This window comes from Silurus aristotelis (assembly GCF_946808225.1).
Source record: "Silurus aristotelis genome assembly, chromosome: 5".
Classification (NCBI taxonomy): domain Eukaryota; kingdom Metazoa; phylum Chordata; class Actinopteri; order Siluriformes; family Siluridae; genus Silurus; species Silurus aristotelis.
In genome coordinates this window covers 22,014,086-22,033,739 of record NC_139578.1, presented here as the reverse complement: position 1 = coordinate 22,033,739, position 19,654 = coordinate 22,014,086, and positions in this window count along the sequence as shown.

The following is a 19,654-nucleotide window of genomic DNA, read 5'->3' as shown; positions in this document are numbered from 1 at the left end:
CATTTAAAAAGTTGCATTATTATTAAAAAGTGGAAACATTTAAGGATAGCAGCACCTCAGCGTGGTGACTGTACTTTACAGTGACTGAAAAATTTGCATGACTAAAATTTGAGAATCTCGAATGCATAAAGTCAGCAGTAGTGAAAAGGTAGTGGATATATAGTTTCATGTATATAAAGTGCTGAATAATTAATCAGGATACATTTTCGACATACGGAATAGTAATGCTATAAAGAGTGCAAAATGTTAGATAATTGTGACAACAAAAAAAAGATGACGAGATGCTTCTGTAAAAACATCCTGTCAAATCAATGGTATAGCAAATAAATGCCTAAACACCAACCCTTGGGCCAAACTTTACCTATGGTGACCTTTAAATAATAAAGACCAGCTTCATGTCTCTCATTAAAGGTCATTGATATCTTTATTAGGCATTGAGCTATCTTGTACAATAAATTAGATAACTTCTCATGACACTGTAAATTTAACAAAAATTTTGTAACAAAATACAACTTTGGGAAAGAAATCATAGTGAATTACCATTAAATATAAAATACTGAATTTTAAAACAAGAACTATCAGTTTAACGCAGCAAATATTAATAATCATTAATAAAATTAATATAATAATCGTAAATAAAAGATAAGACTTTTCAAAATACAAATTACATACTTAAAACAATAAACTTTTGTCTATTTTTTTCACCAGTGAAATCAGGGGAGAGCGCGAACGCAGTCCCCCACTACCATAAATTATGCAGTCGAGATTCCCACATTTGGGGAATTCGCAGGGGTCAGCACAACCGGAGTGCAATGGTTGAGCCTCGCCCTGGGTGAACCACCTTCTTGATCATGGTATCTCCCCTGCCAGGTAAGTATGAGTTGGAAACGGACTGTGGAGCGTCGTCACCATCACACACACACTTTACCATCATGGTGAGTGACAGAGCATTCACAGCACTGCATCATGGGAAATTTCATTCTGCTCACTACATCTTTAAAAAAAAAAACACACACATTTAAAAACACATTTATTTTCTATAGGTGTACTTTACATCGTGTGTGTATAAGTGTGTTTATTCTATTTTTTCTTTATTTAAAAAATAAAAATAAAAAGAAGAGCGTCATTCACTTCAGTCATGATGATGTGTATATGTGTCAAACTCAAGGCCCGCGAGAGCTGAAAATGTGATCGTCTTATAATAAATAAGTCAAAAGGGTGCACATTGACCATAAACTACATTTCCCATAATGCATGTCGATCATGTTACCCGTGAAGTGACGGCATCCCACCACTAGATTGCAGTGTTTCCACATCAGCGCCATTTTCCGAATTAAGAAATACAAACAATGATACCAAAATGTCCAGGAAGAGAAAAATGTATGCAGATAGAAGGCTGTTTCAAGAAAGATGGGAAGGCGGATATATGTTTGTGCTTCAAGGAGAAAAACCGGTATGTCTTTTGTGTTATGAGACAGTGGAGGTTGTGAAAGTGTACAGTCTACTTCGGCATTTTGACACCAAACATGGAGCTAAAAGTATGTCAAAGTGAGCCTTCATTATTTAGATGTTTCCCCTTACAAGGCTGTGTGTTTATGTAAAATGCTACACCTGTCACACATGTTCTTAGCAGCTCACAGTTGTTGGTTGGACCAACAATTTAGAAAGTTTTGAACAAAGTTAAAATAATAACTTATTTATTCTTCTTCGCTTGGGTTGTTTGATCGTTGTTTGATGGGTAATGTGGGTTTCATAAGCTGACATATCAAAATAATTTATAACATAGCAACAAACAAACATTTCTTTATACATGTATGCAAATATATATGTAATATTTGTAAGTTGAATAATACAAATCCAGAGTTATTTTACATTAAGGAGTAGTTGCATTTATTTGACATTACATTTAGCTACATTTATATTGCCTCAAAGTTCATCTGGCCCTTTGAGGAAACCATTATGGCATTATTATAATGATTATCCTGATGTGATCCTCAGTGAAAATTAGTTTGACACCTATGATGTAGTGTCACTTCATACACGATCACAGGAATAAAGAATAAAGGCGGATCTAATCACAGATCATTAACACTCACATTGTTTAATTACACAAACACTGAGTTTCTGCTGAAATCCCATCAGAAATCTTTCTTTCACTTTATTATGGGGTGCACCGTTCCCGGATGTACTGCAATACCGGGTCGATGCGTGGAGTGGACGGAGCAAGCCCCTATTCCATCTCCCTGTTCCAAAAATCAATTTAATATATGGTCCCCGGGTAGGGGACGTATCAGATATTAAACTGATAAGAACAGATACTACACTTGATCTTAGCCAAAAGGCCGAGAAGCGATACCTTTAGAGAGAAAACACGAAGAGAGACTTCCTTCACTACACAACTCAGGAGGACTGCAGACACTGACTTATTTACAGGAGATTTAATAAACTACATAAACTACACCGTTACCTTCCATGTACAATAACCATGTACCATAAACTACCATGTAATAAACTACACAACATTTTACATTGAAGCAAATACAAAAATATTAAGAAGAAAAAACTCTTTAAAAGTCTGGACTGAAAGAGGAGGAATAGGAAATGCAAATGAGCTCAGAAACCGACCAATCAGATACAATCTTAACTACAACAGATATTAAACTATTTACTAAATAAATAATCAAACTAAATTTAAACGATGTAAAACTAATATTAGACGTATTAAAGTCAGCATTTTAAATAGAGAAAAAGAAAATATGGTTTCTGGTTAAATAGATCATTATAAATCGCTCCTTTGTGGCCAAATGTGGTACTGCAGAGGATAAAACACAAAATGGCCAACAATAATCTACACCGGGGTCACCAACCTTTTTCACACCGAGAGCTACTTCTTGAGTACCGACTAATGTGAAGGGCTACCAGTTTGATACACACTTCTGAAATAACAAATTTGCTCAATTTACCCTTAATGATATATGTTATTATTAATTATTAATGATATTTATCTATAAACTCTATCAAACTCAACTGCACATGAGGCCAAAACTCAAAGCACACTTTAGGTCACGGGCCGAACAGGATAAACATTTATTGAACACACTAAAACAATGTATTTTAAACATAAATATGAATTAAAAACAGACAGGAATATTATCCCAGAATAAATAAACAAACTTTAAATCTAGGGGAAGTTCATTCCACCATCTTGGTGCCAGAACAGAGAAGAGCCTTGAAGTGTACTTACCTCTCATTCTGAGAGAAGGTGGTAACAGTCGAGCATCAGTCGGAGGATCTCAGACAGCGTGGTGCAGTGCGAGATGTGATGAGGTCACTGAGGTAAGATGGTGCTGGTCCATTTTTGGCCTTGTCAGTGAATCAGTGTTTTGAATCTGATACGTGCAGCTACTGGAAGCCAGTGAAGGGAGCGCAGCAGTGGGGTGGTGTGGAAGAACTTGGACAGATTGAACACAAGTTGTGCAGCTGTGTTTTGGATCATTTGCAGTGGACTAATAGAGTTCACTTCCCGTGGGCTCACCACCTGCAGGAGGGACCGTAAGGGACGGTGCTGTGAGGATTGGGCAGCAGTTGAAGGCGGGGGCCTGCTTAGACTGCTGCCCCCGCGACCCGAATTACGGATAAGCGGGAAAAAATTAATGAATGAATGAATAATAGCGTTCAGAGGAAGACCTGCCAGCAGAGAGTCTTGAAATGACAAGAGACTGAACAAGCACCTGGGCAGCCTGTATGGACAGAAATGGTCGAATCCTTCGGATGTTATAGAGAAGAAATCGACAAGAACGAGCAACATTAGCGACATGTGGGAAGAAAGACAGTTCATTGTCCATAGTTACCCCAAGGTTACGAACAGTGGCTGAAGGGGAGAGCAGAGTCATGAAGTGTTATTTGGAGATCTTGATCAAACTCTTGATGTCACCCAAATGAGGATGGGTTCCCCTCTTTTGAGTCTGGTTCCTCTCAAGGTTTCTTTCTCATAACATCTAAGGGAGTTTTTCCTTGCCACAGTCACCACGGCTGCTCATCAGGGATAAATACACACCATTCACCTTGACTGTTGATTTCTGTAAAGCTGCTTTGAGACAATGTCTGTTGTGAAAAGCGCTATACAAATAAACTTGACTTGACATAAATAAATAGCTCTCCATAAAAATATCTCCTGTCAAAATTATACAAGTTAGAAATATGAACATGCTGCGAAAAAACCCTAAACAAATAAATACAAATTGTGCTTTTAAGTTAATGTTAAAATAACAACATATCAAAACAATCAGATTTCTTTGCTCTTATGCCATTTTATAAAAAATATTTTCAAACTTTAAATTACTTTAAATATTTTGCTCTCCATAAAAATATCTCCTGTTAAACACCAGACGTCTCACAGCTTCATCATGCAGCTCTTCAGAAACTCTCCCTCAGTAAATAACCGGCTGATGAGACTCTGATTTCTCCTCTGCTTTCACACCAGCTTTACTTTGTGATTTTGCTCTGGTGAAAAACGTCTGCTGAAATGTCAGATTCTTCTTTAACTCTTCTACTTTCTATATCTTCTGCTCTGCATTCAGGTTTTTCCGCTTCTCCTGGTGTTTTGTCTCATAGTTCTGTCTTAGATTCAATTCCTTAATTACAGCCACATTCGCTCCACAAATAAAACAAGTGTTTACCGCCAGTGTCAGTAAACATATACCCAGCCTTCTATCGGTTTTCAGAATCAACTTTTCTCCTCGCCATTGTGAGGCGCTGCATTATGGGATCTGTAGTTTGTGTTATCAGCGCTTCACATCGCCGCGACATTAATAACAGTAATAATAGATACAGTACAGACCAAAAGTTTGGACACACCTTCTCATTCAAAGAGTTTTCTTTATTTTCATGACTATGAAAATAGTAGAGTCACACTGAAGGCATCAAGGGCTATTTGACCAAGACGGAGAGTGATGGGGTGCTGCGCCAGATGACCTGGCCTCCACAGACACCGGACCTGAACCCAATCGAGATGGTTTAGGGGTGAGCTGGACCGCAGAGTGAAGGCAAAAGGGCCAACAAGTGCCAAGCATCTCTCGGGGAACTCCTTCAAGACTGTTGTTTCACACTTTTTTGTTGTATATAATTCCATATATAATTCCACATGTGTTAATTCATAGTTTTGATGCCTTCAGTGTGACTCTACAATTTTCATAGTCATGAAAATAAAGAAAACTCTTTGAATGAGAAGGTGTGTCCAAACTTTTGGTCTGTACTGTATATATAAAATCATCTCACGGGCCGGATATAACACCGTGGGCACCACGTTGGTGACCCCTGATCTACACTATTCACATTTCTTAAATGTTTTAGATACCTTTTTCTATGTTAAACCACAGAGAGACTGTAAACATGCATCATCGCTAATAAAACTTGTATCTAGTGGCACAGAGGATCACATCATGTTCGAGTATTCAGTTTTAACAAGAATCCAAAGAAAAATGTAAAGAGAAAGTGCAGTGTCTAAACCTGTAGACAAGAGAGAACCTGTGCAATGTCTCAACAACACATACAGCATTTAACCCACTTTATCATCTTGCAATAATTAAAGAGTTGTTGATTTTTGGTGTAGAGCAGATTTGTAATTAATGCAAAAATGTGTACAAAAATAAAATTAGTAATAGTAATAATGATTTCCTTAAAGTTTATCTACTTAAACAGTCTCAGTAGCAGACTTTATGTAGGTCTTACTTCTTTCCTGCCTTGATAAACTGCAATAATTTTATTGTGTTTATTTGAGCATTGTTCAATCTAAGGATGTTGACAGCATAGATGCTGTTCATAATATTAACAAGCACGAGTTGATCATGTTTTTTGATCAGATCACTTGCCATCAGGGTGATGTGTTACTTCTGGAGCTACATAAGTTTTCCTGTTTCATCAGCAACATCCTAAAGGCAAAGCTAATAAATAATAGTGAATATGACACAAAGCTCTGTCTGTAATTAAAATAACATGTAACTCAACTGTTATAGCTCACTTTTTGAAAGACGTCTAGGATTTAAAAAGGTTAAAAACAAAGTTCTGTAGAGGTCACCAGGGTCATGATCACTCCTCATCCCCGCGTGCGACTTGGGTAAAGTAATGACATGTTTGTCTGTTAATGTTTTGCGTTTCATTCAATCCGTATTCAGACTGACACTGAATAATTAAGACTAGTAAGAGCATACAAAACACGTCAATAGCTGTTAAAACAAGAAGCAACACAACACATGTCCTGGTCGTCTCTGCAACACGGCTGCTCTTATTTTGAAACCCAGAATGTAAACGCTCTTCAGCCGCTCTGTCCGTAAACCGCACCGGCTTTGTGCACTTTTCTGAAGCGGCACATTCTGACTTCTTATTGCACACTATTGTAGAGGTTTTCATCATTGTGTCTCATTGTATAGACAAAACGGAATGAAATGAGAAAGAAATCAGATAAGAGGCAGAGCTCCTGATTTACTATGTGCATAAAAAGCCAATTACAAGAAGAACCATTTGACTCCTGCACAGACTGTGCAGTCCCTTGGAATTAAATTTCACTCGCATGTTATGCAAGACTTTTTACTGAAAGACAGAGCAGCCTCTGTTAAGGAAATTTGTATCTTATACATGAATTTTTTACCAGAGATAGAAAAATTTATTTATTTTTTATTTATTTATTTTTAATATAAAGTTTGGTTCCTAATATTGTGTGGTGGACATTTGAAGAAATGATCTTTTGAGGAGATCGACAGATAACAAAGTGGATGGAATGTTAGTTTAGTTGGACTGCAGGTTGATGAGTCTCTCTTGACAGTCTTTTGTGTTGATTTTTCATAAAACAATGCTTACTTCACTCAGAACTGAATCCTCCAATTATATACAAATGTACATTATTTGTAAGGCTTTTATTTCCATTTCAACCATATATAGCTGATGCAGTACACAGTGAAATTATACAACGTTCCTCCTGAAACCTGGTACTACATACAACAATTACAGAAAACAGAAAACACAGGGGTAAGAACTAGTAAGTGTCCTCACCACATACAGTGCACGTGTGCAACCTGGTGCAAACAATAAACAAAAAAGACGTTTTTGATGGATCTCAATACAGATCACTGAATAGATGCATTACATCATACTCTATTAAAAGTTTCTCCAAATCAAACATTCATATCTATTATTCACCAGTGAAATCAGGGGAGAGCGCGAACGCAGTCCCCCACTACCATAAATTATGCAGTCGAGATTCCCACATTTGGGGAATTCGCAGGGGTCAGCACAATCGGAGTGCAATGGTTGAGCCTCGCCCTGGGTGAACCACCTTCTTGATCATGGTATCTCCCCTGCCAGGTAAGTATGAGTTGGAAACGGACTGTGGAGCGCCGTCACCATCACACACACACTTTACCATCATGGTGAGTGACAGAGCATTCACAGCACTGCATCATGGGAACTTTCATTCTGCAAAAACACGTTTAAAAACACGTGATTTATTTTCTATTATTGTATTTTAAATAGTGTGTATAAGTGTGTTTAGTGTGTATTTTCTATTTTTTCTTTATTTAAAAAAGAAAAAGAAGAGCGTCATTCACTTCAGTCATGATGATGTGTATATGTGTCAAACTCAAGGCCCGCGAGAGCTGAAAATGTGATCGTCTTATAATAAATAAGTCAAAAGGGTGCATTGACCATAAACTACATTTCCCATAATGCATGTCGATCATGTTACCCGTGAAGTGACGGCATCCCACCACTAAATTGCAGTGTTTCCACATCAGCGCCATTTTCCGAATTAAGAAATACAAACAATGATACCAAAATGTCCAGGAAGAGAAAAATGTATGCAGATAGAAGGCTGTTTCAAGAAAGATGGGAAGGCGGATATATGTTTGTGCTTCAAGGAGAAAAACCGGTATGTCTTTTGTGTTATGAGGCAGTGGAGGTTGTGAAAGTGTACAGTCTACTTCGGCATTTTGACACCAAACATGGAGCTAAAAGTATGTCAAAGTGAGCCTTCAATATTTAGATGTTTCCCCTTACAAGGCTGTGTTTATGTAAAATGCTCCTCGAACCATTATGGCATTATTATAATGATTATCCTGATGTGATCATCTGTGAAACTTAGTTTTGACACCCATAATCACTTCATATACAATCACAGAATAAAGAATGAAGGCGGATCTGATCACAGATCACTGACACTACTAATCCCATCAGAAATCTTTCTTTCACTTTATTATGGGGTGCACCGTTCCCGGAAGTACTGCAATACCGGGTCGATGCGTGGAGTGGACGGAGCAAGCCCCTATTCCATCTCCCTGTTCCAAAAATCAATTTAATATATGGTCCCCGGATAGGGGACGTATCAGATATTAAACTGATAAGAACAGATACTACACTTGATCTTAGCCAAAAGGCCGAGAAGCGATACCTTTAGAGAGAAAACACGAAGAGAGACTTCCTTCACTACACAACTCAGGAGGACTGCAGACACTGACTTATTTACAGGAGATTTAATAAACTACATAAACTACACCGTTACCTTCCATGTACAATAACCATGTACCATAAACTACCATGTAATAAACTACAAAACATTTTACATTGAAGCAAATACAAAAATATTAAGAAGAAAAAACTCTTTAAAAGTCTGGACTGAAAGAGGAGGAATAGGAAATGCAAATGAGCTCAGAAACCGACCAATCAGATACAATCTTAACTACAACAGATATTAAACTATTTTCTAAACAGATAAACTAAATTAAACAGGTTTTAAATTAAACAGGAGTGTAAAACATATATTAGACTTATTAACGTCATCATTTTAAACGCATATTAAAATATGTTTTCGGGTTTAAGAGATTATAATGAGTCGCCCCTCTGTGGCCAAATGTGGCACTGCATTAAAACAAATGTGCCCGTGCTAACAATAATATAAACCAGTGGTCCCCCAACCTGTTTTGTATCACGTCCAAGTTTCACACAAGACAATTTTAATATTATATTACTATTATATATGTTATATGATTTAACTATTATTTTCAATTACATATATAATGAAATGTAGCTCACTAATAGTTTGGGAAAATTGGCATGTGTAGATATGGTCATCTTGCAAATGTAATCAATAAAATAGAAATAAACTAAAAATGTAAAAAGTTTTCTTTCATTCATTTGTATGGCCCAGTACCAAATGATCCATGATCTGGTACCAGTTTAGTGGTTGAGGACCCCTGATCTACAAGATTCAAATTTCTTACTTTAATCGTTTTTGTTAAATGTTCAATATTAAGGCACAGAGACCATCTAGACAACATGTATCAGAACTAATACAACTTGTATCTTCAAGTATGAGGTTTTAACGTGACCAAAGAAAATGAATAGAAAAAAGGACAATGTAGACAAGAGAGCACCTGTGCAATGTCTTAACAACACATACAGAATTGAACAAACTGGGTTATATAGATCGGATTTTGCTCCAGGTCTTCTTTATTTTTACAGGGTATCATGTCTTTATTATCTTGAAATAATTAAACAGACTTGGTGAGGTTTGGCGTAGAGCAGCTTTGTGGTTTATCTACTTAAACAGGCCCAATAGCATTATGCAGGTCTTAAATCCTTCCTGCTAGGATGAACTGCTATAGTTTCATTATGTTTATTTTAGCCTTATTTACTCTAATTATGTTATACATTACTTTTTGGACAATGCTAAATTATAGACATGAATAGTAATAACTAGTGTTTGAGAAGTTGGACATGTATGAGAAGGTGGACACTAAGGAAGGAGAAAATGATTTGTACCTTTTGGCCAGGCAGAGGGACCGAGCTGGGACGGATGTGTTGCGTGAGCAGCTGATGAATGAGGAAATGAGAGCGAGAAGGTTGGATGACGTGGAGATGGTGAAGCAGGAAGTAGATAGGATTAGTAAGGATGAAATGAGAGCAGCGATTAAGAGGATGAATAAATGGAAAGTCAGTTGGACCAGATGACATACCAGTAGAAGCATGGAGATGTTTAGGAGAAATGGCAGTGAAGTTTTAACAAGATTGTTTAACCAGATTCTGGAAGGTGAGAGGATGCCTGAGGAATGGAGAAGGAGTGTGCTGGTACCAGTTTTTAAGAATAAGGGAGATGTGCAGACCTGCAGCAACTACAGGGGAATAAAGTTGATCAGTCACAGCATAAAGTTTTGGGAAAGAGTAGTGGAAGCCAGGCTGAGAGAAGAAGTGACCATCTGTGAGCAACAGTATGGTTTCATGCAGAGGAAGAGCACCACAGACGCATTATTTGCTTTAAGGAATGTTGATAAAGAAGTATAGAGAAGGTCAGAAGGAGTTGCATTGTGTGTTTGTGGATTTAGAGAAAGTGTATGACAGAGTGCCGAGAGAGGAGTTGTAGAAATGTATGAGGAAGTCAGTTTTGTTTGTGGTGATGGACAGGTTTACGGACGAGGTCAGACAGGAGTCGCTGTGGACTATAATGTTTGCGGATAATATTGTGATTTGTGGTGAGAGTAGAGAGTGGGTGGAGAAGAGTGATAGCAGAAGTGATTTGTGATTATAAGACTGTGGTGAGACCTGCGATGTTTTATGGTTTAGAGACAGTGGCATTGAGTAAAAGACAGGAGGTGGAGCTGGAGGTAGCAGAGCTGAAGATGTCAAGGTTTTAATTGGGAGTGAAGCGGATAGACAGGATAAGAAATTATCTTATTAGAGGGACTGCTATTATTAGAGGTGAGATTGAAATGGTTTGGACATGTGCAGAGGAGAGACATGGGGTATATCGGTAGGAGAATGCTGAGGATGGAACCACCAGGAAGGACGAAAAAGAGGAAGACCAACCAGGTTTGTGGATGTAATGAGGGAAGACATGCAGGTAGTTGGTTTAAAAGCGGCAGATGTAGAGGACAGAGTAGTGTGGAAACGAATGATCCACTGTGGCGACCCCTAATGGGAGCAGCCGGCAGAAGAAGAAGAAGAAGAATAGTACTGACAAGAATAAACAGAATCAGAGCCACTAATGAGGAATACGTAATCACACTATTTAAATTATATATTTAAAACAGCATATACTAAACATTCTTGTAAATATAAGGCCTTAATAAAGTTAAATAAACACCTGCAAAAAAACAGCTGCTCCTTCAACAGATAATCTCATAGATGGGCACTTTACTGCCAAACAACAAAATCCTGAAAATGCTGTGCACCGAAAATAACTTGGTACAACAAATTGTTTTTGTGCAAATTCTGCAAGAGAGAAAATGCAAAGTATAAATGGTTCATGAAAACTGTTTTGAACTGTTGAACATGATGTGATGGCTGAAATATGATTATTTCTATTCCAGACACTACAGGAAACATGCTAGAGAATTGCTATGACATGAAGAGAATAGACTATTGGGAATAGTTTACTAAATTTTCATGAAAAAAAAATGTAATAAATTAAGTCAGTGATTCTGAGAGTGTTTATGCCAGAAGAGAGAAGACCTTGCTGGTCCTGAGAGCCTGTCAGTGTGTGATTAACGTTCTTGTACCAGACAGGTTAAATTAAATACAACAAAATGAAATAATATTTTCTTTTATTTCAACATATAAATATGAATGTATTTAGGCAGGTTTTGCATTTCATCATAAAAAAAATAAGTAGAGCATTTCTGTTCACCTAGATTAATAATAATCACTTTATAAACTTTAGTTGATACTTCAAGACCCATCAGTTTAGGTTTTATTCACCTGACATATTCAATATAATTAGGGTGACTGTATTATGTAAGATAAGTATAACAGTTAATTAATAAAGACATAAGCTTCATCAGGGAGCTCCCCTGCTAACTACTAATACATCTCACCTTAACATGCCCACTCCTCAGCAATACTAAGTGAACTCTCCCATTTGCTAACTACACTTACTGATATCCATGCTACCCTGCAACACGTCTCCAATCGTCGCTTGCAACCATTTACTATTATCCTACTTGCTCTGCTTACATCTGACTATCATTATTGATCTCCTACTCAATAAAACCATCTCACTGTGTCTTCTTCCTCTGGAGCTGACAAAGGCATTTTAGCCCTCTCTGACCCTGACACTTTTTTAGTCACAGATACCTTCCTCTCCTCATTTTCCTCATTACTTACTCTCTCTTTGCCTGCTATGATCTTAATCCAGGAAGACATCATGCAATGCTACTTGGCTATTGGAATTGTTACACTGCAGTCTAGTAGAATTAAGTGCATCAGAGAGAAAGTGGAAGAGATCACATCTTGACAATGATCTGATCTTGTACGGTAACTTTTCCTAAAACCACCTCTTACAAACAAAAGCTGGAAAAAGTTGGAAGTTCAAACTACGCAAACTTCATATCTTTTCTTCACTACTCAAAACACTGGCTCTTCTGGTGTCTAGGTGGTAGAACAAACTTCCACTTGATATCCAGCTGAGTCTCTAGCAGTCTTCATACAATGTCTAAATGCAAATGCAAGTCCTCCAATGGGTATTAATTTAGCACTTCTAAAAAAAAAAATTATTATTATCTAACAGTTTTCTCTCCCAATAGTTTTACACTGATGTATTTTTAGTTTTGTGTACAAGTGAACCATCATTAAAATAGATTTCTTGATGAAGACTTTAAGCATTTTTAAGCCACTTTGGATAAGGGGGTCTGCCATATACCATAAATGTAAATGTAGGAAAAAGAAAAGCCAGGTCTACCTACTTTATACTACCAAAATACACATTAATCAGGGCACAACTGCGTAGATAAAAAAAATGCATTAACTTAGTTTGGTCCCACTAGTGATTCTTTTTTTCTCTTGGCTCTAGAAGAGTCAATAAAATGTCTTAATTAGAGCACATAGTTAAACTACCATTTGTTAATTATTCTACATTCAGTCTACAATGTGACTGCTACAGTGATTGTTGAATCTCAGCCAATCAGAAGGCGGAATGGTCAACAGTGAATACTTTCCACGATTGTTAAATCTCGAGTCCATAACACCAGTGGTATTGAAGAAAAAAATAGATAAATAGATTTCGGAAGAAAGAAAGACTACAAAAAAGAGGAAAAATGTGACTTTGAAATAGAATATACAATAAATACTTTAGCAATAACTAAGACGTTAAAGATTAAACAATAAAATAATTATTCATATCTATTATTCACCAGTGAAATCAGGGGAGAGCGCGAACGCAGTCCCCCACTACCATAAATTATGCAGTCGAGATTCCCACATTTGGGGAATTCGCAGGGGTCAGCACAACCGGAGTGCAATGGTTGAGCCTCGCCCTGGGTGAACCACCTTCTTGATCATGGTATCTCCCCTGCCAGGTAAGTATGAGTTGGAAACGGACTGTGGAGCGCCGTCACCATCACACACACACTTTACCATCATGGTGAGTGACATTTCTTATTTATTACACACACATGCACATGGAAAACCGTACAGTCTAAACACTCATAAAGAATCACGTGCTTCTGAACGACGTCAATTATTTGGCATTTTTTAAAGATGTTGTGAGCAGAATTAAATTTCCCATGATGCAATGCTCTGAATACGTAATAAGAGCTAAGAGCGATCCCGGAAGTAAATTAGTTCATTTTTTAGTCTGACTCCAGACCACAAATCACCACAAATAAATCAGAAAAAATACTTTAAAATTTCTGACTATATATCAACTGCTCGGCCGGTAATGAGTCTGACTGATATTCATTTATTAGTTATGATTTATTACCCGTGTAATTGTATGTTTCAGAGACGTCGTTTTTTAAGTATTTAGTGCCACATTAAGTTAAACTGTACACAATATTGTTGTGGTTGTTATAATCGCTGAAAGTTGAGATTTAAATCGTGTTAAAAGAATAATTTAAAGTAAGCTGCTTTGAGACAATGTCTGTTGTGAAAAGCGCTATACAAATAAACTTGACTTGACTTGACTTAATAAAGCCGGTAGTAAATGAACACACACTGATCCTACATCCTTAACTATATCTTCTACTAGAATCATTCACTGTGTACACTGAACACATTCAACTACAATCATTTCGTATACACAATTTCGCTTATATAAAATAATTAAAAGTGGAGATGATAAAGAATGTTACAATCTTTCGTTACCAGTAAAGTGGGGGTGCACCGATCCCGGAAGTACTGCAATACCGGGCCGATGCGTGGAGTGGACGGAGCAAGCCCCTATTCCATCTCCCTGTTCCAAAAATCAATTTAATATATGGTCCCCGGGTAGGGGACGTATCAGATATTAAACTGATAAGAACAGATACTACACTTGATCTTAGCCAAAAGGCCGAGAAGCGATACCTTTAGAGAGAAAACACGAAGAGAGACTTCCTTCACTACACAACTCAGGAGGACTGCAGACACTGACTTATTTACAGGAGATTTAATAAACTACATAAACTACACCGTTACCTTCCATGTACAATAACCATGTACCATAAACTACCATGTAATAAACTACAAAACATTTTACATTGAAGCAAATACAAAAATATTAAGAAGAAAAAACTCTTTAAAAGTCTGGACTGAAAGAGGAGGAATAGGAAATGCAAATGAGCTCAGAAACCGACCAATCAGATACAATCTTAACTACAACAGATATTAAACTATTTACTAAATAAATAAATAAACTAAATTTAAACGATGTAAAACTAATATTAGACGTATTAAAGTCACCATTTTAAATAGAGAAAAAGAAAATATGGTTTCTGGTTAAATAGATCATTATAAATCGCTCCTTTGTGGCCAAATGTGGTACTGCAGAGGATAAAACACAAAATGGCCAACAATAATCTACACTATTCACATTTCTTAAATGTTTTAGATACATTTTTTTTTTATGTTAAACCACCGAGAGACTGTAAACATGCATCATCGCTAATAAAACTTGTATTCAGTGGCACAGAGGATCACATCATGTTCGAGTTTGCAGTTTTAACATGAATCCAAATAAAAATTAAAAGAGAAAGTGCAGTGTCTAAACCTGTAGACAAGAGAGAACCTGTGCAATGTCTCAACAACACATACAGCATTTAACCCACTGTGTTATTTACATCAGTCCTTTTTATTTTCACAGGGTGACATGTCTTTACCATCTTGCAATAAATAAACAGACTTCGTGTGTTTCAGTAAAGAGCAGCTTTGTAATTAGAGCAAAAATCTGTTAAAAAAAAAAAATATTAAAACCTTTTTTTCACAAAGTTTATCTACTTAAACAGTCTCAGTAGCAGACTCTATGAAGGTCTTACTTCTTTCCTGCCTTGCTAAACTACTAGTTTCATTATGTTTATTTCAGCATTGTTCAATCTAAGGATGTTAAACATTTAAGACAATGTTGAATTACAGACATAAATAGCAATGAATAGAACAAACAGAATTAAAACCACTAATGAGGAATAAATTATTATTATAATATTAAAAGGATAATATTTAAAACAGTATATACAAAACATTCTGGTAAATATAAAGCCTTAATAAAGTTATATAAACACCTTTAAAAAGAAATCTTTCTAACTGTTTCTTTAAAAGAAAACTTCATAGATGGCGACTTCACTGCCAAACAACACAGCAGAGTCATAAAAATCCTGGGTATCAAATATAACTGAAAATAATAATTAGTAGCCAGAAACTGAATATGTGATTGGTGTTCTTGTACCAGACAGACAGTAAATAAAAGTGCATTTATTTTATTAATGTCTTTAGGCATCTTCTGCATTTTAACATGATATCTGTAAAAGTCGAGCATTTCTAATCACCTAGATTACTAAACACCAATTGTTCAATAGAAGCAGTTTTACAAATCAGTGTGTATGATAAGTTATGAAATATTACTCCGATTTCACACCAGACATCACATCAAAACCTCAGATAAACAAAAGCTCTTGCTTGTATTTGTTTTTTTTACTAGTAGGAGCAACAGTTTAAATAAAATCCGTATTTACAAAAAATGCACTTAATGCACATAGTCGTTTATAACTAGATACATTCTCAAAATATATACAGCTCGAAAGCTTTTGAAAACATGGCCTGCAGGATCTATGTCTGCTTTTCAGGACTGCTTGAAATGCCCTGACTGGGACATGATCAGGGAGGCTGCAACCAACGGCGATTTTAACTTGGAGGAGTACAGGTCAACAGTGACCAGCTACATCGGCAAGTGCATTGATGACTTGACCATCTCCAAGACCATCACCACACGCTCCAACCAGAAGCCGTGGGCTTGCGCTACTAAAATCCAGAAACTCCGCCTTCAGAGCAGGGGACAGGACGGCCTTAAAGACAGCGAGAGGTCAAACTGTCCCGTGCCATTAGCGAGGCAAAGCGCGCACATGGCAAGAGAATCCACGGCCACTTCCAGGTCAGCGGAGACACCCGGCGCATGTGGCAGGGCATCCAGTTGATCACGAACTACAAGACAACTTCACCTGCCTATGACCATGATGCCTCCCTCCCAGATGCCCTAAATGTAGAGGAATACCACCCCTTCTTCCAGTTACCAGGTGCTCTGTCTAACCACAACTGAAGTGAGGAAAACTCTATGCAGAGTTAAGCCACGGAAGTCTGCTGGACCAGACAACATTTCAGGCAGAGTGCTAAGGGAATGCGCAGAATAGCTAGCTGATGTTTTTACCGATATTTTCAACATCTCCAGGAGCAGCGCCGTTGTTCCTACATGCCTCAAGACAACGGCCATCATTCCCGTGTCGAAGAAGTGTACAGTCTCCTGCCTCAGTGACTATCGTCCAGTCGCTCTCACACCCATCGTGATGAAGTACTTCGAGAGGCTCGTCATGAGAAACATTAAGACCCAGCTTCCACCTTCACTGGACCCCATGCAGTTTGCGTATCGTCCAAAACCGCTCCACTGTCGATGCCATCTCCACGACCCTTTATCTGGCCCTCATCCACTTGGACAACAAGGACTCATATGCACAAATGCTGTTCAAAGATTTCAGTTCAGCATTCAACACAATTATCCCTCTGAGCCTACTGGGCCTGAACACCTCTGTAAGTGGATCATAGACTTCCGAACTGGGAGACCTCAGTCAGTCCGGATCGGAAACAGCATCTCTAGCACCACCACACTGAACACTGGGGCACCGCAGGGCTGTGTGCTCAGTCCACTGCTGTTCACTCTGCTGACTTACAAATGTGTAGCAATGCACAGCTCGAATCACATCATCAAATTCGCCGATGACATGACCAGAGTGGGTCTCATCAGGAAGAACGATGAGTCAGCATACAGAGAGAAGGTGCAACAGCCTGGTGTGGAGTGAACAACTTGTCTCTGAACATTGACAAAACAAAAGAGATGGTTGTTGACTTCAGGAGAACACAGAGCGACCATTCTCCACTGATCATTGACGGATTCTCCGTGGAGATCGTCAAGAGCACCAAATTCCTTGGTGTTCATCTTCACTTGGTCACTTAACACCAGCTTTATCACCAAGAAAGCCCAGCAGCATCTCTAATTCCTGAGAAGGCTAAGGAAAGCCCATCTTCCTTCCCCCATCCTGACCATGTTCTACAGAGGGACCATTGAGAGCATTCTGAGCAGCTGCATCACTGCCTGGTTTGGAAACTGCACCGTCTCGGATCGCAAAGACCCTACAGAGGATAGTGAGGACAGCTGAGGAGATCACCCGGCCACCACATTTTGACTGTGCAACAGTTTGCACACCAGGTTGCACACGATCCACTTTATGTTGCAAGGACACTTACTAGTCCTTAGCTCTTTTCTGTTATGTAGCTTTATGTTGGTTAATGTAGCACCAGGGTTCTGGAGGAATGTTGTCCATTTCGCTGTGTACTGCGTCAGCTATATATGCTTGAAATGACAATAAAAGCTTCTTGACATGACATTTACATTTCTGGTGATTTTCTTTAGCAAGCTTCATCAGAGAGCTCCCCTGCTGACTACAAATACATCTTACCGTGCTATGCCGCCTTCTAAGCGAACTCTCAGATTTGCTAACTGCACTCGAATGTTTTTTATTATCCATTAGTTTCTTGTATAAATGTAACTTAGCTTTTACCGGTATACAGAACCCTATACTGTATCACATTAAAGGCACGTTTTTACTAAGATGTCCTGAAGAGGGCGCTAGTACTCTATACTGGTTTAAAACTCAAAGCTGCAGCAAAACGTTAAAATGAGACAGAGAGGGGGAAAAAAAACAATATATATTCATGTTTATATTCTTTCCGCGTGCTGAAGCAAAATCAGTTTGACTGCCCATTAATTAAAAGCTACACAATCATGACATGTTTTATGATGTTAAAATAGATACAGAGATTGAAAAGTGTCTTTTTGTGACACTTCAGTGGATTCTTTTTGAGTTTCTGCTTCACTAAAGTGAACAGTAGACACAAATAGTAAAACAACAGTAGCATCGTGTTGCACTCTGAGTGTCTTCATGTTGGTGTGGTTTTTTAAATGGGAAAAGTTGAAAACAAGTCAATTGAGTCAATTGTCATTCACTGGGACATGCTCCTAGAACTGAATTACATCATCAACATTTTAAGAAATGCCAGATAAATAAATTTCCAGTACAATAAACACATGTAAAGTTGAAATGTTTACTTTATGCTCAGGATTTGCACAGTTGGATTATCATCTCATCCTCTTTATCTGATCGTTTTCATGTTGATTAAACATACACATTGACCAATTATCCTAATATTAATTAATAATGTATCACTTCAACATGGAAGTTTGATTAAATTTGCTCGCTGCTCTTTCTTATGCTTATGCTTTTTCCCATGCTTTAAGTGAAAGTAGCAGGTGTGGCAGATCTGTTCTTGTGTAAGAGATGTTGATTACACCTCTCACCATGTCTCATCAATTGACTTCAAAGCTTCTACTGTTATCTCTCCAATCAACCTACTTGTTGTCATCTACCACAATCCTGGACTGCTAGGAAACTATCTATCATGTTTTGCGGGCGTTTCCCTTCTGCATTCTCTTTCACTGACCTTCAACAACTGCCCTTGATGCACAACCACAACAGCCCTGGTGTTCAGCTTTCCCTCTTTATACACCACTCTACTAGTCCATCTTACATCTAACTCTTAGTATTTCTCTCCTACTCACCAAAACTATAAATTTATCTCTTCTTCCTTTGTAGCTTCCTGCATCCTTTCATCCCTTCCTGACCCTGACAAATTTCTTCTCCACCAGAGAAGCAAGTTACAGACATCTGCCTCTCCTCACTTTCCTCATCATGTTTGTTCTCTCTCTCTCTCTCTCTCTCTCTCTCTCTCTCACTGACAATTAAATTAGCACTTAAAATAACTCTATTCTCTCCCCCCAATATTTTGCATTCTTAGTACGTTTTCTGATGAACCATCATTAGAATGTTTGTATTAATGGAGACATCAGAAGCACTTTTGTAAGTCATTGTGGATAAGGGTGCCTGCCAAATTCCATAAATGTAGGTAAACAAAGACAGACCTAGCTACCAATGTATCTGTCTATTGTAGTGAACCTACAATACCAAAATATACAGTGCATTCATACAGTATTCAGACTCCTTCACTATTTTTACTTTTGTCGTGTTGCACTTTTAAATTGTACCCTGTTGTTCTAGTGTCGAGCTGTCTAAATTAGATCACATAGTTAAACTACTAT